Genomic DNA, 22,776 nt, shown 5'->3' with positions numbered 1-22,776 from the left:
CCAGATGCTAAAGTCAAAAGAAGTTCACTGTTACTGGAAAAAGGGAATAAAGATTTATGTTCCAATTTTCTCTTGAATTCAGGCTTCAGCAGGTGCCAAGATTCATATGCAAAATGCCACATCAAAATAGAACTCGGCGGAAAATATTATTCTTAAATCTCAAAATAACCTATGGTTCACGGAGTAAGCTTTTGAAATATAGTTTAAATTACAATGATTCTCCACCACGGTGGGTCAAGACGATCCTTTTCCCTAGGATGTCAAGACAGTGATGATAAATATGGCAGAAAATGTCATAGATTGCTGTCCTACTTATTTAAACTCAGAAAGTTGCCAGGCATAACTTAGGCTCTCTTCTGTAGTATCAGATCTCTATTATTCCTGATTTCTTGTCTCTCTCTCTCTCTGTGTGTGTGTGTGTGTGTGTGTGTCTATATCTACATCTGCATCTACGTCTACGTCTACGTCTACGTCTAGGTCTAGGTCTAGGTCTAAGTCTAGGTCTACATCTACATCTACGTCTATGTCTATGTCTATGTCTATGTCTATGTCTACCGTGTTTCTCCAAAAAGACGAGCCACCTTGAAAACAAGCCCTATCATGTTTTTAGCACATAATAATAATAATAATAATAATAATAATAATAATAATAATAATAATAATAATAATAATAATAATAATAATAATAATAATAATAATAATAATAATAATAATATTTTAATTTGTATACCGCCCTTCTCCCGAAGGACTCAGGGCGGTGCACAGCCAGAATAAAATACAAAGAAAACAATACATATAATATTAAGAACAACCCCTTAAAAAACTTATTCGATTGGCCAAAAATTTTAAAATACAGTAACACCCTATAAAAATTTACAAAAATTTAAAACCCATAAAAGCAAATTAAAAATTTTAAAATCAAGCCAGTCCAGCTAGATGGAATAAATAGGTTTTAAGTTCACGGCGAAAGGTCCGAAGGTCGGATAGTTGACGAAGTCCAGGGGGAAGTTCGTTCCACAGGGTAGGAGCCCCCACAGAGAAGGCTCTCCCCCTGGGGGCCGCCAGTCGACATTGCTTGGCTGACGGCACCCTAAGGAGTCCCTCTCTGTGAGAACGCACCGGTCGCTGGGAGATAGAAGATGGCAGTAGACGGTCCCGTAAATATCCTGGTCCTTACATGCAATCAAATTAAGCCCCACTCACAAAATTAGCCCTAATTAAGACCCTGCTCACCCCAGGGTGCAGGGGGTGGGGTGAGGCACACAGGTAAAAAATAAGCTATGGTAGGGATGGGGGGTGGTGGAACTGCCCTACTTACCAGGCCTCACACATCCCGACATCTGCCTCACCTTCTTCTGCACTTCACCTTCTTCTGCAGCCACTTCTGCACCACTCACACGCATTATCCCGGTCTCCATTTTGCCATCAGATGCCTGACAGAAGGCAGGTGCAGCTGATAACAGAGCTCCGGATCAATCTGGAGCTCTATTATCAGCTGCAGAGGGCTTTCCAGAAGGCATGTGCAGCCAATAACAGGGTTCCAGATTGATGTTATCGGCTGCACATGTCTTCCGGCAGGCATCTGAAGGGGAAATGAAAGCCAGGCTGATGTGTAGTGGCCAGCTGCCGCAGAAGAAGTGGGCCAGCAGAAGGCTCCTGCTGGGTGGGGCTGTTGGTGCCAGCGCCACAAGGTGAATCAATAATTAGAAATCTCTGAAAAGAAGGCCTAGCCATTTTTTGAGGGGGTCAAAAGAAAATAAGACCCGGCTTTGTTTTTGGAGAAACATGGTATATCTCTATCTCTATCTCTATCTCTGTCTATACCTATACCTATACTATACATATATCTATATCAATCATCAGCATGTACAATAACTATATCCATATCATCTATATCTATATATCTATCTGTTGTGACCCAGGTTCCTGGACCCGGACTCCTGGACTCGGATGATTCAGAAAGTGAGGGAGAAGACCTGGCAAGCCCTGCTTCTCTTGGGCCCTCTCCCTCCCTGGCACCCACTCAAAGGGAGGAGGAGGGGCTGGCAAGGCCTGATTCTCTTGAGCCTTCTTCTGATTTGGCAACGCCCCAAGAACAGTTTTGGAGTGATGCAAGATTGCGCAGACGTGACCGGCGTGCGCAGCAGAAGCAGCGTTGGGATAAAGCCAGGGAATGATTGTCATGCAGTGACATCTGCAGAGACTATATATAGGAGGCAGGACTTCCTGGTTTTTTGTCTTGGACAAAGCAATGAATTTGTGCGGGCAAACTGTATCAGTGGAGGGAAGAATATATTTGTGAGTAATTCTGGCCTTATCTATAATTTCCTCGTTATCTCCAGAAACTTGGCAGGCCCGTGGGTAGACGTGGCCAGGACATTTATCTATGTAAATAAATTAGAAAAGAAGGCCTTTGACTGACTCTTTGCTGGGAGTATTGGGGGGAGGGAAACAGAACACTATCTGTTATGGCCTGTCAGCTGTCAGCAGAGCTAGCAGCAGAGTCAGACAAGGAGAAGGTTGAGGTGGAACCTGCATCAGCTTCGGAGCTTTTGGAAGGCGCTGATGAGGAAGCAGAATCAGAGGCAGATGCAGAGTCAAGGCCTTGCATCCTCCCCCAGGTGGAGAGGCAGCTGTCTTCAGGGCCTGAGCTGAGTGAGGGGAGGAACAGATGAGATCCAGCCCAGATGCACGTATGCATAGAGAGGAAAGGAGAGGAGAGCAATGGAAAATAATAAGCTGGCTCTCAGGGAAAGAAAACATAGACACTAGCCAGTTCCTTCCTGGTGGGAAATAAATAGTAGGTGTTTGGGAGTGGCCAGTTGTCGCAGTCAACTATTCATTTTCCAGTGTACATCAATCACATTGGATCCCTTTGCCAGTTTGTTGGGACTAATTGTTCTGTATTTGAGGTGCCAATGGAATCTGCCAGCTGGAAAATAATAAGTAGTGAATTTGCCTCAACCGATGTGAACACAGACTGTTCTTGCCCTGTTTTTAGAAGGGGAAAAGACTTTCATTTGTGACTCATTACTTTTGGTTTTCTTTATCCAAAGTGAACAAAGACTGTTCCTGCCCTGACGTAAATAAAAAAGGAGTTGTGTTACTCATGATTAAGTGGTTTCTCATTGCTTCTGAAGGCTGGGTCAGAACTACATCTACATCTACATCTAAATCTATATCTATCAGTGCCAGTTCTGACCGGTTCAGGTGAACCGGTAGTTCCGACCAGCAGCTGGTCCTACCCACCTGCCCTGGTGCTATCACATCCTATATAACCACTGGTTTCTTGATGCTCCGCACGTGTGCGGAAGGTACACAAACTCACATTTTTGGTTCTGGGCAAACCGGTTGTTACAGTATGTGACGCCCACCTCTGATTTATATCTATATCTATCTACAGTCTGTCTGTCTGTCTGTCTATCTATCTATCTATCTATCTATCTATCTATCTATCTATCTATCTATCTATCTATCTATACACACACACACACACACACACACACACACACACACATATCTATGTTGACACTAGGTATAATGGAATGTGGAAACAAATTTGGGAAAGTCAGATTGGCTAGGCAAATATCTGATAAGATGTAGCTCATTTCCATTTTATCATAAAGACTAATTTAGGTTATAGGGTGACTTATTAGGGGTTAGCTTTGGTTTGAACTTCAGTGGACCCTTGAAATTCACTTCATATATGCACACAAACAGAATATAAACATTGTTTGTGGGTGGGGATAGAGAGTTCTATTTTAAGATGACATCAAGGAGCACTACATATCACTCCTTTGATTAAGAAATTCCTTGCAAGTAAATGCAAACAAACCATACCATGTTGCAAAAATCTTGCCAAATCCCTGAAGTTCTAGATTTTACCAGGTATTTGGATCAAATGAAATCCAATTCACATCATTGTTTGGATTTAATCTGGTTTAACCATTCAGATAGATTTTAAATATTTAGCTGAATCAGGTTCTTTTAAATCATTTTGATTTTCTGAATTAATTTGGCAATTCAATAAAATGACCTTCAACTTGAAGTTTTCAACTTGATTTGTTGCTCTTTATTTATCTTTTGTTGTCAGCTAAATCCGCGGCTGACCATCGGTGGCGAGTCATTGGCCCCGATGGAGAGGGTGCGCAACTTAGGCGTCCTCCTGGACGAACGGCTGTCTTTGGAAGATCATTTGACGGCCGTCTCCAGGAGAGCGTTCTACCAGGTTCGCCTGGTGCGCCAGTTGCGCCCCTTTCTGGACCGGGATGCCCTGTGCACAGTCACTCACGCACTCGTGACGTCTCGCCTGGATTATTGCAATGCTCTCTACATGGGGCTCCCCTTGAAGGGCATCCGGAGGCTGCAGTTAGTCCAGAATGCAGCTGCGCGGGTGATAGAGGGAGCCCCTCGTGGCTCCCGCATAACACCCATCCTGCGCAGACTGCACTGGCTACCTGTGGCCTTCTGGGTGCGTTTCAAGGTTTTGGTGACCACCTTTAAAGCGCTCCATGGCATAGGGCCGGGTTATCTATGGGACCGCCTACTGCTACCGAATACCTCTCACCGACCCGTGCGCTCTCATAGAGAGGGACTCCTCAGGGTGCCGTCAGCGAGGCAATGTCGTCTGGCGACGCCCAGGGGAAGGGCCTTCTCTGTGGGGCTCCCACCCTCTGGAATGAACTGCCCCCAGGACTTCGTCAGCTTCCGGACCTTGGACCTTCCGATGAGCTTAAAACATACTTATTTAATTGCGCAGGACTGAGCTAGATTTTTAATTTATGGGTTTTAACGTGGGTTTTTATTTTTTATATTTTTAATTGTTAGGCTTCTTGAATAAGTTTTTTAATTGTTTTTAGATTGTATTTATCTGCTTTTAAATGCCTGTAAACCGCCCTGAGTCCTTTGGGAGATAGGGCGGTATATAAATATAAACAATAAAATAAATAAATAAATAAATAAAGAGGAAGGAAGGAAGGAAGGAAGGAAGGAAGGAAGGAAGGAAGGAAGGAAGGAAGGAAGGAAGGAAGGAAGGAAGGAAGGAAGGACTCCTTGGTAAGGCCACACTTGGAATATTGCATTCAGTTTTGGTCACCACAATGTAAAAAGGATGCTGAGACTCTAGAAAGAGTGCAGAGAAGAGCAACAAAGATGATTAGGGGACTGGAGGCTAAAACATATGAAGAATAGTTGCAGGAACTCGGTATGCCTAGTTTAATGAAAAGAAGGACTAGGGGAGACATGATAGCAGTGTTCCAATATCTCAGGGGTTGCCACAAAGAAGAGGGAGTCAAACTATTCTCCAAAGCACCTGAGGGTAGAACAAGAAGCAATGGGTAGAAACTGATCAAGGAAAGAAGCAACTTAGAACTAAGGAGAAATTTCCTGACAGTTAGAGCAATTAATAAGTGGAATGACTTGCCTGCAGAAGTTGTAAATGCTCCAACACTGGAAATTTTAAAGAAAATGTTGGATAGCCATCTGTCTGAGATGGTGTAGGGTTTCCTGCCTGGGCAGGGGGTTGGACTAGAAGACCTCCAAGGTCCCTTCCAACTCTGATATTATTATTATTATTATTATTATTATTATTATTATTATTATTATTATTATTATTATTATTATTATTATTATTATTATTATTATTATTATTATTGAAAGAAGGAAGGAAGGAAGGAAGGAAGGAAGGAAGGAAGGAAGGAAGAAAATAATTGTTACTCCAGAAACATGCAGAATGAATTACACCATTTTTCAGGTATTTATGTGGGTAAAAGGATGTGCTTTGAAGGTACACAGACTTTTAAAATTCTTTCTAATTTTTCTTTTTCCTAAAAGAAACATATAGCCCATCTTCCATTTGTGGTGTAAACTGTTTCAGGTCAGGGGAGGGAAGAGTTTATTTCACTGGGTTTGCTTTGAATTGGTTTTCCCTGTGTAATGTTGACAACTGCTTTTTGAAATGCCATTAAAATTAAAGGACCTTGGCAATTTATAGCTTTAGCAATCCATCCGTTTCCGAAATCCTGCAGAATTCCAAGGAGTTCTTCAGTTTAGTGCAATTCCTCTCCGGAGTTTTTTAAACATCCCGTACATTTCGCACATCCATTTTGCCAGAAGTCAAACTGAAGCACTGTCTGAACCTTCTTCCCAAGGTGAAACATTTCGGGGAGGGTTCTGCAGTTTGCTGCCTTCAGCCCCTTGGACCACTTTTGTTATTTATCCAAGGTCTTCAAGAGTTACAAAGGAATATATTTTTCTTGGCTGCCTCTTTCCGAGATATTTAGCCTTGTTTCCCGTTTAGCAGGAGCAGCAACTTCTGCTTACACTGAAATATAGCACTTCTCTCTTTTATTAAGGATGCGCCTGGGGCAAAGCTACAGATATCCAGTTCCCTTTTGCAGCTTGGCCCTACTGCTTTTTGAGTCCAACAGTTGAAAGTGCACAAGCTAGGAAATTAACCTTTTCTCACCCTGATAAGCGGAGGCAAGCCCTGCGTGGAATTAAAAATATGTTGCCGTCCGTAGGAAGTAGGAACGAGAGCCGGAGTCTATCATCTGGGGTTCATTACTGACCAATTTCAAGTTATCATGGCTGCTAGCAAGCCTTAAATGAAGGGATAGCAATGACATAAGCATAGCTTTTGAACTCCCTGGGAAATAACTTAATATGCTATAAAGAGACAAAGAACAGGGCGAAATCACATAAGCCAGTTGCTGGGCAACTTATTAAATATTCCCAGTAGATTCTGATACGAATGGAATATGTCATTGCCGATGAAATGATGGAGTAATTGTCAAAATAAATGCAAAGATATACGAAACTGACATCAGGCTATGATATGGCATGCTATGATTAACCACAACTTGATGGCGTTTTGCTTAAACCACTGAAATTTGCCATTGATTATCCTTAAAGATTGTTTTTTTTTATATATATATAATTTATATCAGTGGGGAAATTACCTTTGCTACCGGTTCGGGAATAGGAGCGTACACGCCTGTACCTGTGCAGAGGGTCAAGAATCGGATGTAATGATGTCCCAGCAGGTGGCTGGAGCCTCCCGCTGCTGGTGCTACTGGTTCGTGCGAGCCAGATAGATCCAGCTGGATTTTGCCGCTGATTTATATGCTGCCCATCACACTGTCCCGAGTGATTGTGCAAAAAATAAAAATAAAAATGGCACAATCCACTCAGAGTCGCTTTGGATAGTGAGGTGAGCGGTATATAAATTTAAGGAACAAATAAGTAAATAAAAATGAGAATAAAAGCAAGCCAACAACTCGTTTAGAACCTGTCTGTCTGAAGGTCATTTTGGCATTGATGACTCAGTCTTATAAGGATGGGTCTGTTCTGTTTCCCTCCCCCCAATACTCCCAGCAAAGAGTCGGTCAGAGGCCTCCTTTTCTCCTTTTATTTACATAGATAAATGTCCTGGCCACGTCTACCCACGGGCCTGCCAAGTTTCTGGAGATAACGAGGAAATTATAGATAAGGCCAGAATTACTCACAAATATATTCTTCCCTCCATTGATACAGTTTGCCCGCGCAAATTCATTGCTTTGTCCAAGACAAAAAACCAGGAAGTCCCGCCTCCTATTTATAGTCTCTGCAGATGTCACTGCATGACAATCATTACTTGGCTTTATCCCAACGCTGCTTCTGCTGCGCGGGCCGGTCACGTCTGCGCAATCTTGCATCACTCCAAAACTGTTCTTGGGGCGTTGCCAAATCAGAAGACGGCTCCAGAGAATCAGGCCTTGCCGGCCCCTCCTCCTCCCTTTGAGTGGATGCCAGGGAGGGAGAGGGCTCAAGAGAAGCAGGGCTTCCCAGGTCTTCTCCCTCACTTTCTGAATCATCCGAGTCCAGGAGTCCGGATCCAGGAACCTGGGTCACAACAGGGTCCTTTAATTGATAGTGATAGCACTTAGACTTATATACCGTTTCACAGTGCTTTAAAGCCCTCTCTGAGCGGTTTACAGAGCCAGCATATTTCCCCCAACAATCTGGGTGGGTCTTCATTTTACTGATCTCGGAAGGACGGAAGGCTGAGTCAACCATGAGCCTGGTGAGATTCGAACTGCCAAATTGCAGTCAGCTGGCAGTCAGCAGATGTAGCCTGCAGTACTGCACTATAACCACTGCGCCACCACGGCTCTTATATATTACCTGTGCTTTTGGACATCAAAATGGGACAACACTTTCCACTTTCAGGAAAGGAGTACATGGCTTTCCATCAAGCCTTTGGGTTAAATGTTTTCAACTTTATTTTCTGTGAGGAAGACACTATTTTATATTCTTAATTTTGAATTCCTTTCTTACAGGTCTAAAAGTAGAAATGGACCAATCAGCATGTTTCTATTGATTGTTACTTTCCCACGTGATGTTCTCTTTCGCCACTGATCTCCAAAAGTATCCTTCAATACGAAATGCATCCACACCAGATATACATCTCAACTTCGTTTTCAAGAAGTTTTTGAGGACAAATGCATCATACCGTTGAGAAACTCAAGAGGTTTTGAGGAAGCTAAGTGTGAAACTCCACATTGTTTTAGAAGAAATTCCTCAAGTGTCATTCTTAAAAATAACATTCCTTTGTTATATTTTCATTTATAAGCCTTTAAATGCCTTTTCTACCTTTTCTTTCTTTCTTTCTTTCTTTCTTTCTTTCTTTCTTTCTTTCTTTCTTTCTTTCTTTCTTTCTTTCTTTCTTTCTTTCTTTCTTTTTTCCTCCCTTCCTTCCTTCCTTCCTTCCTTCCTTTCTTCCTTCCTTTTTTCTTCCTTCCTTCCTTCCTTCCTTCCTTCCTTTTTCCTCTTTCTTTCTTTCCTTCTTTTTCCTTCCTTCCTTCCTTCCTTCCTACCTTTTTCCTCTTTCTTTCTTTCTTTCCTTCCTTCCTTCCTTCCTTCCTTCCTTCCTTCTTTGTCTCTCTCTCTTTCTTTCTATCTTTCCTTCCTTCCTTCCTTCCTTCCTTCCTTCCTTCCTTTTTTCCTTCTTTCCTTCCTTTTTTCTTCCTTCCTTTCTTCCTTCCTTCCTTCCTACCTTCCTTCCTTCCTTCCTTCATTTTTCCTCTTTCTTTCTTTCCTTACTTCCTTTCTTCCTTCCTTCCTTCCTTCCTTAATTCCTCTTACTTTTTATCTTCCTTCCTTCCTTCCTTCCTTCCTTCCTTCCTTCCTTTCTTTCTTTCTTTCTTTCTTTCTTTCTTTCTTTCTTTCTTTCTTTCAAGAGCCTGGCCATTCCTGGAGATCTGTTGTACATTTTAAAGGCATTTAATAGGGGAGAGAACAGCTCAAATCATTTTCTGGAGATGTTATTTCTACTCTTTAGGCCTGCACTATGAAAAAAAATACCTTATATATTCAAAAATGCTTACATTCTGAAATTTTAAACAAACCACATTAATATGTTCCATTTGCTTTCCCAGCACCAAGCTAATGCATTGGTGCTGGGAATTAGATATCTTTTTTCTTTTTCCTCATGTTTGTCTGCTAGTGTAAGATCAGATTATTTTGGCTCAACTGAATGTCGATCCATTGGCTTGCAACAGGAATTGGCATCATTGGTGAGGATTATATATTTTGTTACTCAAATGCCACCTGAAACTTTCTGGGTGTGTAAAAATGAAACTAATCCATTCAGTTCATCAATTCAGAATGCATTTCAAACGGTGGCTGAGATCTGATGGGGGAACTTGTTAATTAAAGCAGTCCCTCAGTCCTAAAAAAATGAATGAATTAGTGCTGTGATGTCATACTATAAGAAATTAATAATTTGTGTTGTGAGAAGGAAGGAAGGAGAAGAAATGGAGAGAGGGAGGGAGGGAGGGAGGGAGGGAGGAAGGAAGGAAGGAAGGAAGGGGGAGATAGAAAGAGAGAAGGAAGGGAGGGAGGGAGGGAGGGAGGGAGGACGGAAGGAAGGAAGGAGGAGGAGGAGGAGGGAGGAGAGAGGAAGGAAGGAAGGAAGGAAGGAAGGAAGGAAGGGAGAGATGGAAGAGAGAAGGAAGGGAGAGGGAAGGGAGGGAGGGAGGAAGGAAGGAAGGAAGGAAGGGAGGGAGAGATGGAGTGAGAGAAGGAAGGGAGGGAGGGAGGGAGAGAGGAAGGGAGGAAGGAAGGAAGGAAGGAAGGAAGGAAGGAAGGAAGGAAGGAAGGAAGGAAGGAAGGACGTTTGGTGTGAGTCATTGAGAGTTTGGATATTCACTGAAAAACCTGTGAAAATCTAAAGAATTGAGGGAGGTTTGTAAAGTTTCTTGCCTGTTAATTTTTATCTGCACTGCCTTTCCATCCTATCTCCTTCAGGAAGATAGTCTGCATGAACAGGAAGAAGGAAATTGTACTTAGTCTTTTATTTTTCTCTTGATTTTCAGTATGCTCTTAACTTGATCTCTTCATATTTCAGTGTTCATCTTTTTGCTTATTGGAAAGAATTTCAATAACATTAATACCAATACAGGTAGCCCTTACCTTACAACAGTTCATTTAGTGACTTTTCAAAGTTAGTACAGTACTGGAAAAAGTAACTTGTGACCCGTTTTTCAGAGTTACAAGCCTTATGGCATCGCACAGTCACGTGATCAAAACTCAGATGCTTGGCAACTGGCATGTACTTATGACTGTTGCAGTGTCCCGGAGTCATGTGATCCCCTTTTGCGACCTTCTGACAGTCAAAGTCAATGGGGAAGCCAGGTTCAACTTAACCACCGTTTTACTCATTTAACAAGCATGGTGTTTCACTTAACAACTGTGGCAAGAGAGGTCACAAAATGGGTTAAAATTCACTTAACAAATATCTCACCTAGCAAACAGAAATTTTGGACTCAATTCTGGTCGTAAATCAAGGATTACATGTAATTGATTAGACAATCATAGCACAAATGTTATTTGGACTCTTATTTTACAGCTCCCTGATACTTGCTTTATTTTCCTCATTGGGAATCCTGCACGCTTGTACTGAATTAGGTGAGTCTCAAAGTAAAAAAGGACATTGCTGAATTTAAAAGTAAGGATAAGTGTTCTATTGGGGGGGGGATATGACTTAAGTTTTATTGCATATTTTGTCAAATTTATGGCTGTATGTTATTCTTTTAATTATGCAGTCTAATACATACGATAATACAAACTTTCCCAAAAGATCTCTGATTTATTTCTAATAGCTCTTTTTTTTTTAAACGAGCACTGTAACAATGCTCATTACCTTTCATCCTCAGTGACTCAGATTAATGGGTCCTTTATACTTACGAAATACAATTTTAACCATAATGCTCCTATTGAATATGGTATTACAGTGTCAATTACCTGATGTCGGTGCGCAAAACACTAAAAGAGCAGCGATGTACTAATATTTTATACTGATTCAATACTAATATGGAAATTGTCTGATTTGATTGAATTAATATTCCTCTTTCATGAATGCCACGGTTGTTTGACTTTAAAATTGAAACGAAATGCTAAAAAAAAAAGAGGCGATCTTAAAAAGATGTTGATTATCCTACTTCCATTTCCTTAACATAACATAACATAACATAACATAACATAACATAACATAACATAACATAACATAACATAACATAACATAACATAACAACAGAGTTGGAAGGGACCTTGGAGGCCTTCTAGTCCAACCCCCTGCCCAGGCAGGAAACCCTACACCATCTCAGACAGATGGTTATCCAACATTTTCTTTAAAATTTCCAGTGTTGGAGCATTCACAACTTCACATTCACATTCCTTCTTATTCATTATCTATCATCAGTCGACGCAGTGCAGTAGTAATAAACTTATATGTTCCACTCAAAAGTAAAGATACTGAAGACTATAATCTGAGGTCAGGAATGATCTTTTCTGGTTGGACGCTTGCAAATTCTTTTAGTCTAGGCAGATAATTTGTGCACTTTTATGGGACAGGATTATTAGAGCTTGGGCTAAAATGTGAGACTTTGTGTTTTGTCTGATTTCATTCATTTCTTCAAGATCCAATTTCAGTCGGTCACTGGGATGGGAGGTTTTCTCTCCTGAGCTTCTGCACTTGTGCTGGAGCTCATCCTCAGGGAACTTCTCTTTACTGGTATATATGTTTTGGGCTATTCTATGAGTTGTATTTATGTGGTCTTTCCTATTGGTTGATTGGTGTGTTGATGGCCGGCAATTGGCTGTTGTTTTTTTGTGCTGCCAAGTTCTTGGCTCCTAAGCACCTTATAAATTGGGAGTAAATCAGCACTCCTGTTGACTGAAAAGGAGCCCATTTCCCAGGCTTCAGTCATTTTCATGGCTGTTTTTGTACCTGCTCAGCCAACAATCTTAGGTAGATATGAAATTGATTGTATAACATTGTTCATTGCGGCTCCCAATAAGTTCAGTGAGGCTACCAATAAGTTCAGCTCTCCTTGTCTGACTGCTCAGTTGTCATTCATTTCTTATTGAGGGTTAGGAATTTAGAAATAAGAGAAACAACCATGAGTATATATAAAAATGTGAAATTATATCTCTCAGGAATGTATCTCTATTTTAACAGACAAGGACAAAAGTAATAAAAAATAGATACATTTACGATTCTATTACCTATGAGAGTTGTAGACACTGATGTGATCAATTGTAATATGTATTGGGAATTATTTTATAAATAAAAATCAAAGAAGCTGACTGAAAAGGGATTTTCATTGCATAACTGAGCAAAAGAAAAGCAGTTCATATAAATTTTAAAATGTTCTTACTAATAAGGAAAGTGAACATGAATTCAAAGATAGGCAGTGTTTATGCAGGAAATAGCTGGAATAGATACAATTTAATTCAGCTCTTATTCTTGATCCCTCCCCCCGCCCCCCCAGTGGTGATCAACAGATACCCATAGTGTGACTTAACACAACAACAGGTTTGAATAATCAACATAAAGTATGAATGCAGCAGAAGATCAAACTATCAAAATCTCTTGCATTGTTGAACAGGTGGAGAAGAAAGATCTACCAGGACTAAAGGCTAATATTATTTTCAGAGCAAAATTTTTTATTTTCCATAATAACTCCCACAATTTGACCAGTGTACAATAAAATCACTTATCCAACAATCAATCCTATACTCAAATTATACTCAATCAGGGCTGCTCGACCGCCACTCCCTCCCTTAATCCTTTCTACCCTTCTCATCCTTCTTCGACTTTCCCCACCATCCTTCTCCTCGCTTCCCTACTTCCCCACCTCTTTCCCACTTCTCACTACCATCCTTTCTAACCCTCTATCTTCTCCTCCTTCTTCTCCTCCTATCCTTTCTTCTCCCTCCCTTCTATCCTACTTACCTACCTGCCTACCTACTTTCTTCCTTCTTTACTCCTCTTTCCTTACCCTTTCCATTCCTTACCCTTTCCATTGTACAGGAATAATGGTAGAATTAAACAAGTTGGAATGGTGTAGAGTCGGGACAGCTCAGTAACCATTCCCGAAGGGAAAGGGTAAAGGCTAATATTATTGAACGGCTCGAGTAACAGAATCTTTCACGTCTGAATGTGCCAACCCTTCCTTCACTTTATTTCATGTATTGGGAAACTGTTACTCAGGGAAGGAGTAGGGATCAATTGGGAAATTAGCCTTGAATATCGTACAGCCACAAGAGACCTAGGGCTCACCTAGGCCCCGCAACTCAAGATCCATGGAGTCTTATCTGTTTGTTCCCAAGAGAGAATAAGCTGTTTTGACTTAGGCTTCCTAAGAGCATATAGCAGACTCCTTGTCCCGAAAAAAAACTCCCCTTTTTATTAAGTTACTGTGAATTCTTCTCATTCACATCCAACAAAGGCTTTCAAGGGAGAATTTATAGTCACAGACCTTATCTGGCTTGGAGAGCTGCCAGGCCGATATCTTCAAAACTTGGCAAGGAGTCACAAACCAATTAAGCAAACTAATTGTCTCCTGCAAACTCCAATCCCTTTTCCCTGCTCTCTTATTCCCTATGGGCCATTCATTGTCCACCTGTGTCCTTACTTCCAAGTCGACCCTTGTTCTTTAGCTGTTCCCTTCATCTGGTAACTCTGGAACACTGGGAACAGGCTCCAGCTGTTTGTCTGCCTCACTGATGTCTGACTCCAAAGGCAGCTGATAACTGGCATATGGCCCTGGCCCCCTCTCTGCCTCCGACGAAGAGCCCTCATCAGAGCCTTCCCCAGATTCCACAGTCTGAATCTGCTGCCAGCTCCACTGGCCACTGGCGGGCCACAACATAAGCAGTCAGAGAGATTCTTGTATTATAGTTAGAGTAAAGTAAAGTAGTCAACTTGAACCCTTCAGGTGTGGATCTGCTTGCTTGCATTTGACGCATGTGAATTAAGGAGGGCCGGTTTAGCTCACGCTGGTAAAGCCTGTTATTAAGAACACAGTAGCCTGCAATTACTGCAGGTTCGAGCCCGGTCCAAGGTTGACTCAGCCTTCCATCCTTTATAAGGTAGGTAAAATGAGGACCCAGATTGTTGGGGGGGCAATAAGTTGACTTTGTAAAAAATATACAAAATAGAATGAGACTATTGCCTTATACACTGTAAGCCGCCCTGAGTCTTCGGAGAAGGGCGGGGTATAAATGTAAAACAAAACAAAAAATTGAGACATTTTCTCAAGTTACCTTCTCGACCTGGGTCTCAGTTCTTCTTATCTCACTGTTGCTTTGATAGAAGTTCTTCCTCCTGTCCTTCAGGACCATGCCTTATGTACTGTTCAATACCCTTAGCCTTGAAGACCACTACATTAGGAGTAGATGCAGCAATTTACCATCCTGGCCTCCCCAGATAAAAACAAGAAGTTCATGAGGTTCAGAGCTTTTCATCAAAAGTAGAGAGCCATACATCTTACATGATCTTCATGGATCAAAAAAACGCAAAACTTTTGCCGAGCAGTTACATTCTTGTGGTTCCAGAAAAGGAAGTGCTTTAGGCATATATTTTATGAAGGGAAACATGGAATCACTGGGGGGAAAATGCATTTTACTATGATGAAACGGTTAGCCAAAAGAAAGGAGAAACATTGCTTCAGTGAAGCAATCGTACATTCCCACAGAATATGCAGTGTTCTCTAATCAGTACTGAAATTTGGATACAGCTTCTCTGAATTCATTACCAACCCAGCAGATAATTGCTTGATTAGCATGCTTTAATTGGCATTTATATGTTGAATGCTACTCAAATCGCTTTAATATGTCCAACTTTGTCTTAATTTATTTAAATGATTTCAGAGCAGTCTTTCTAGAGGTGGGAAGAGACTGAATGGATGGGGCACAGCTAACCTTGCAAAGTGCCCAGGACACGAAAGAACACAACTTTTTCTTTTTTTTATTTGCATTTATTTCCCGCCCTTCTCCGAAGACTCAGGGTGGCTTATGTCAAGCAATGGTCTTCATCCATTTGTATATTATATACAAAGTCAACTTATTGCCCCCAACAATCTGGGTCCTCATTTTACCTACCTTATAAAGGATGGAAGGCTGAGTCAACCTTGGGCCTGGTGGGACTTGAACCTGCAGTAACTGCAAGCAGCTGCTGTTAATAACAGACTGTCTTACCAGTCTGAGCCACAACTGTTCTTTCAGCTTTCTTTCAGGAGCTGTCCCTGTGATTTTAGCAACTACATTTACTGTGCGTTGCATGGCACCTAAGCACTAATTTTAACATTTGTTGTTCTTTAGCATTTCATTTTGTGATGCATGCACAGTGACATTTTGTTAGGTACCGTTTCCCTCTACAGCATTTTTCCAGTTGTGTAGCCTCAATATATAAACTTTAGTTAAAGAGTCTTAAACCTTTAGTTGATTGCTCAGGAAAAAACAACACTCCAGTCCTCAACATATCTTTAATATACGGCGAGAAAAATTGATTAGATTTCCCAAGCTTTTATTATTAGAGAAATTAGGTGTGTTTTGCACGAGAGAGGGAGAAAGTCTGGTGTGGTTGAAGATTTATCTTAACAAAGAGATTGTTGGGAAGCCAAATAACAACAAAATGAAACAAGGCATGCTCAAGAATAGCATGTAGATTGGAAAGAATGTTGTTTGTTTGTTTGTTTGTGTTTGTTTGTTTGTTTTGCACATGTTTCTGCTACATAAGGTATATGAAAGATACTTGATCCTGCATTCATTTTCTTAGATTGCACTCATATCAGAAGCACTGAGGCACTTCCAGATGGAAAGGATTAGCCGGTGAAATGCTACCAGTTCAGGTGAATCGGTAGTAATAAAAGCTACCAGTTCAGATGAACCAGTAGTAAAAAAATGCTACCGGTTCGTCTGAACCAGTACTTCCAATGATTAGCTGTGCCATGTGATTTGTATTCGCTAGAAAGCAGGAAATCCTGTTTTCTAGTAAATCTAAATCGCGCACTACAGTTTTCCCGCCCCTCGCTGTTCTACTTACCTTCTTAAGCCGCCTTTTTCCACACGAAGCATGCGTTTGGCGCACACCATGCATGCACGGGCAGCAAACTGGTGGCAAACCACAGAGGATTTCACCACTGCGGTGACATCACTGTTGTCTGGGGGACACCCAATTGGGCAGGGGGATGCTTTCATATTCCCAGCAGGAGCTGAAGTGAAGGATGGGAGCTACTCCACCTTATGGCAGCACTTGGGTTTCAAACATGAGCTTGCTACTTGTCAAGCCAGCGTCCTCACCATATGAGCCACCAGGCTCCAAAGATAAAGATGTAAAAGAAGACTATTGATATGACTTGACTACATTCTCAGAGATGGCAAAATTAACTACCTTGGTTAGAGACTGGAGACTGGACAACTTTATAAAAGACTGGAAACCATTTATGGACTTTTTACACGTTAACTACAATAACGTATGCTTAACAAAGGGATTTGAAGATTTGTGTAATGTTTGGACTAACCTGTTGACGGTTTTTCCTTTTCTATTTTAACGTACATATTGTGATTAGATGTTGGGTAGGTTTGATTATTAACTAAAGATTTTCCCATCTATAGTATTTGTTTATTTAATAAAGTATTTTTATTAAATAAGGATGGGAAAGTTTATAACGATTTGTAGACCTGTTATGCAAGAGGAAAATCCATCATTTTAATATATATATATATATATATATATATATGGTAAAGGTAAAGGTTCCCCCATCTCCGTTTCAAAGCTGAAGAGCCAGCACTGTCTGAAGACGTCTCCATGGTCATGTGGTCGGCATGAGGCGCACGGAATGCTGTTACCGTCCCACCAAAGGTGGTCCCTATTTTTTCTACTTGCATTTTTACGTGCTTTCGAAACTGCTAGGTTGGCAGAAGCTGGGACAAGTAACGGGAGCTCACCCCGTTACACGGCAGCACTAGGGATTCGAACCGCTGAGCTGCCAACCTTTTGATCGACAAGCTCAACGTCCTAGTCCCTGAGCCACCGCGTCCCTGTATATATATATATATATATATATATATATATATATATATATATATATATTTATTTATATATATATATATATATATATATATATATATATTTGTTTTCTGAGGTTTTCACGGGTGTTTGTATGTAGTACATGGGAGAAAACCCGAACAACCAAAGACCTACATACAAACACCCGTGAAAACCTCAGAATATGAATATATATCTATATCTATATCTATATCTATATCTATAGTTAATTAATTAATTTTCTGCACTCAGCCTGGGGCAGATTTTTATGTTAAATGTCAGATTTATTTGACATTTGGGTCATTTGGTTCATTTTCCCAATGATCTCATAATGACTGAGATCACAGAATAACAGAGTTGGAAGGGACTTTGGAGGTCTTCTAATCTAACCCCCTGCTCAAGCAGAAAACCTTGTCCCATTCCAGAGAAGCAGCTGTTTAATCTCTTCTTAAAAATTCCAGTGTTGGAGAACTCGCAGCTTCTGAAGGCAAGCTATTCAACTGGTTATTTGTTATAACTATTATGAAATTTCTCCTTAGTTCTAGATTGCTTCTCTCCTTGATTGGTTTTCATTCATTGCTTCTTGTCCTGACTTCAGATGCTTTGGAGAATAGCTTGACTCCCTCTTCTTTGTGGCAGTCCCTGAGATATTGGAAGACTGCTATCATGTCTCCTCTAGTCCTTCTTTTCATTAAATTTCATTAAATTAGACATACCCAGTTCCTGCAACTGTTCTTCATATGCTTCAGCCTTCAGTCTCCTTATCATTTTGTTGCTCTTCTCTGCACTCTTTTTAGAGTCTCAACATCTTTTTTATATCACAACCATTTTATTTGATTTCAAAGGCTTGGAACAGGATATTTAGCATTGTTTCCCACCTACCCTTGTAACTGAGAAAGTAATATTAATAGTCATCCAGGATCCCTTTAGCATATAGTTCACTTTATAATTTCAACAACTATAATACTAATTGACAATTAGTATAATAGCCCACCCAGCAGATATTTTCAGAGAGATCTTCAAATGTTTTCCCTATCAATAGGCAAATGATAATTTTGTTTAATAATACTTTAAATGAAAACCTGCATCTACATGTTGATCAAATATGCTACATTTTCTGTTGCTTCCATTTGACTGATATAATTAGAATACCGAGATCATCTCAAATTAGATGCCATGGCCTGACCTTTCCAGAAATGTTTTATTATTCAGATAAATGAGGCGATATGTGATTTCCATCCTTGATAGCTAGACTAAAAGTTTGTTAAACAATTTCAAATTAATTTCAACTTGATAGAGTTTGGCACTAGACCAAGTTTATCTAGAAGACATGCTTTCCCAAAGGGACAAGAGGGCTGATTCTGGTGGAATTCCTAACCAATATCACAGAAACATCACTTTATAACATATCTTCTGGAGCATTATTTAGAGTTATAAATAATTATGTTAGTAGGCATCTATTTGTCTGGATCATCGAATAAATCAAACAAAATATTTACAGATCCCTCACATCCAGGACATAAACTGTTTCAACTCCTACCCTCAAAACGATGCTATAGAGCACTGCACACCAGAACAACTAGACACAAGAACAGTTTTTTCCCGAAGGCCATCACTCTGCTAAACAAATAATTCCCTCAACACTGTCAAACTATTCACTAAATCTGCACTACTATTAATCTTCTCATCGTTCCCATCACCAATCTCTTTTCACTTATGACTGTATGACTGTAACTTTGTTGTTGGTAATCCTTATGATTTATATTGATATATTGACCATCATTTGTGTTTTAAATGTTGTACCTTGATGAAGGTATCTTTTCTTTTATGTACACTGAGAGCATATGCACCAAGACAAATTCCTTGTGTCTCCAATCACACTTGGCCAATAAAAAATTGTATTGTATTGTATTGTATTGTATTGTATTGTATTGTATTGTATTGTATTGTATTGTATTCTATTCTATTGTATTCTATTCTATTCTATTCTATTCTATTCTATTCTATTCTATTCTAAATGATATTTTTTTTTACTTGAGGCACAAATAACCAGACTCAAATCATCCTATTTCAGACAGAGCAGAATAAGAAGAGTTGGAAGTTGGACCTCGGAGCAGGGGTGAAATGTAAAATTTGTTATTACCAGTTCTGTGGGCATGGCTTGATGGTGGTGGGTAATGTGACTAGGTGGGCATGGCCACCTTTTTTTTTTTTTTTTACTTTTAAAAGCATTTTTTCTGCAACCTCTTCGGCCGAAGAGGTTGTAAAAAAAATGCTTTTAAAAGCCTGTGATGATCAGGGAAGTCAGCTGGGAATGCCAGAGGGAAAAAAAAGCTTTTAAAGGGTTCTGACGATCCCAGCTAGGTTGCCTGATCACCAGAACCTTTTAAAAGCAATTTTTTACAACCTCTTTGGCCAAAGAGATTGTAAAAAAAAAATGCTTTTAAAGGTTCTGGCGATCAGGCAATTCAGCTAGAATCGCCAGTGGAGCCTTTTAAAAGCTTTTTTTCTTATAACCTCTTCGGCCAAAGAAGTTATAGAAAAAATGCTTTGAAAGGGTTCTGATGATCCCAGCTCTTTCTCTCCCTTTCTCTCCCTCTCCCTTATCTCCCTCCCTCACCCTCACTTTCTCTCTCTCCCCCTTCCTTTATCTCTCTTTTTCTCCCTCTCTTTGCTCTCTTTCTCCCTTCTCTCTCCCTCTTCCTTTCCCTCCCCCTTCTCTGTTTTGAAAAAAATAGAGAAATGGTAAAGAAACAGTATCCTTCAACAAAATCATTCCAGCAAATTTTAGTTGGAAATGTGAGACAGATTTTGAAACATTTCCCTTTTTGACCACAGTCTGTTTTCTAGTTGTGGGCACATATTGGCTTTCTTTATAAAAGGGACGTTTATTTTCTAACTCATTTTACTAAGCATTTGAGGTTTGGGTAATTTTTTTTTCCATTTTCCTTACGTGGTAGTTTTGAGATGAACAAGTTGCTCCAAAGTTGAATTGGTGATAGTCCCTTTCCCCTTCTTTTGTGTAATTTATTTTTCCATTGCTTTTTAAATTCTTTGGGTTTCATGATCTGGAGGGACAATAAAAGAAAAACAAAATTGCATGAAAACCTTAGTGGCTTTCTCCTGGATTATAAATTTAAGCCTAGGAACAAATCAGTTGCAGAGTTTATAGGGGAGAAAAAGGATATTTTAACATACTCCTCACTGATTTCATCATAAAAGGTATAGAATTTTCCCAGAAATCAATTTATCCATCTATCCATCTATCCATCTATCCTTCTTTCTTTCCTTCCTTCCTTCCTTCCTTCCTTCCTTCCTTCCTTCCTTCCTTCCTTCCTTCCTTCCTTCCTTCCTTCGGTGGGTGTGATATTTTAAGACTCAGCATATTTTCCAAGACAACTTATTTCTATCCTTGACATCAAAAACTGGTAGAACCACCTTGATCTAATGGCTAGAACTCCAGGTTAGAAAGTGGGAGATTGTGAATTCAAGTCCTGCCTTAGCCATGAAAGCCAGCTGGAAGACTTTGGGGCAGTCATTCTGCCTCGGCCCAACTCACCTAACATGGTTTTGTTATGGAGAAACAGGAAGGAAGGAAGGAAGGAAGGAAGGAAGGAAGGAAGGAAGGAAGGAAGGAAGGATGGATTAACCTTGTAGCCAATTCATAACTTGACTTATCTACAAAGAGCAATGTAGAAGAGCACGAGAAACATTGGGTTGATTGGACCATAGGACTGTGCAGAAATTCTGAGAAATGTTTTCTATCGGTGGTATTTGTCCTTTAGTATATCTTTTTCACTTTAACCCTTAACCACAGATGTACTATTTCGGCTATGCTATTACAGATATGAGGTCATAATGACCGCTCTAGCTGCTGGCCGTAGTTCAGGTAGTTGCATTACAATATTGTGATTAGCGGTTCTGGATCTACTTCTTTCAAAAGGTGCAGAAGACCATTTGAATTTGTTCTTGCCATATAAATTATTGTACGATGTAGATTATACCTGGTCATCAATTTCATTGGGAGCTTCATCATCGCTGATGTCAGACTCCGCAGCAGCTGTGGGTTCCTCATCTTCCATTACAAAATTTTCATTGCAATCTGATTCCACTTCACTCAGTTCACTCTCTGCTTCTTCATACCATGTTAGAACAGTTTCTTCAAAGTTTGGGTCACCAAATCGCACTTTTTTTGGTGAAAAACATAGCAGACATTATAAAAAAATATATACTTTAACAAAAATCTGCAGTCAAAATGACCACAATTCAAATTCAAACGCCGCTACAGAAAATACCCAATAACTTACACACTTACATAAGTGCGATGCTGCATACACTCTTACTGGCAGAAAAACAAAAGCTATTTGCAACTGGAATGGTCCATTTCTAAAAATAGGGGTGTTCCAAACATTTTGGAAAACTGTTGCGGTCAGTTTTCTGCTGCAGCTCTGTGGTTATGTGGTTATGGGTTAAGCCTCATCAGAAATTATACAGGGGCAATTCAGAAGATTTCCAATTTTGCAATTTTTGCAAAACAATTTTGCAATTTTTGCAAAACAATTTTGCAATTTTTGCAAAACAATTTTGCAATTTTTGCAAAACAATTTTGCAATTTTTGCAAAACAATTTTGCAATTTTTGCAAAACAATTTTGCAATTTTTGCAAAAAGGGTGGTGCAGCTTCCATCATGAAGTTCTGTCCTCCATCTCCTGATGTGGACTTCTTCCCTGAAAGGAATTCACTCAGAAAAGGGATGGGGGGAAACAATGTAAAATAGGCATACAGTAAATATTATGTAAAGGAACAAATAACTCTATATAGATAAAATACAGGTAGAGCAGTGTACAGTAAATGCACCTTCTGACAATGCAAAATATGTAAACTCTAAAATGATTAATGCAACCCATCACATGCATAATTATTCACTTTTGACCCAAGCGAATCCCACTTGCTATGTATGGCAGCCCTTCTGAGTTTTAACTCCCGTCGCACCTATCGGTTTCGTAAGCAAGAAAAAGCAATTTATAAGCACCCAATGGACTCTTAATAAATTCATCCATCAGGGTCACCCTATCTCATATTAGAAAGTGCACAACAGTAGCTATAGGAATATTATTTATTCCAGCTTGCCATCGTTAGGGCAAGGGATCATCAATAAAAGAAAAACAAAATTGCATGAAAACCTTAGTGGCTTTCTCCTGGATTATAAATGTAAGCCTAGGAACAAATCAGTTGCAGAGTTTATAGGGGAGAAAAAGGATATGTTAACATACTCCTCACTGATTTCATCATAAAAAGTATAGAATTTCCCCAGAAATCAATTTATCCATCTATCCATCTTTCCTTCTTTCTTTCCTTCCTTCCTTCCTTCCTTCCTTCCTTCCTTCCTTCCTTCCTTCCTT

The sequence above is a fragment of the Ahaetulla prasina genome, chromosome 5 (genome assembly GCF_028640845.1).
Source record: "Ahaetulla prasina isolate Xishuangbanna chromosome 5, ASM2864084v1, whole genome shotgun sequence".
Taxonomy (NCBI): Eukaryota; Metazoa; Chordata; class Lepidosauria; order Squamata; family Colubridae; genus Ahaetulla; species Ahaetulla prasina.
Note: the sequence above shows the minus strand (reverse complement) of the source record.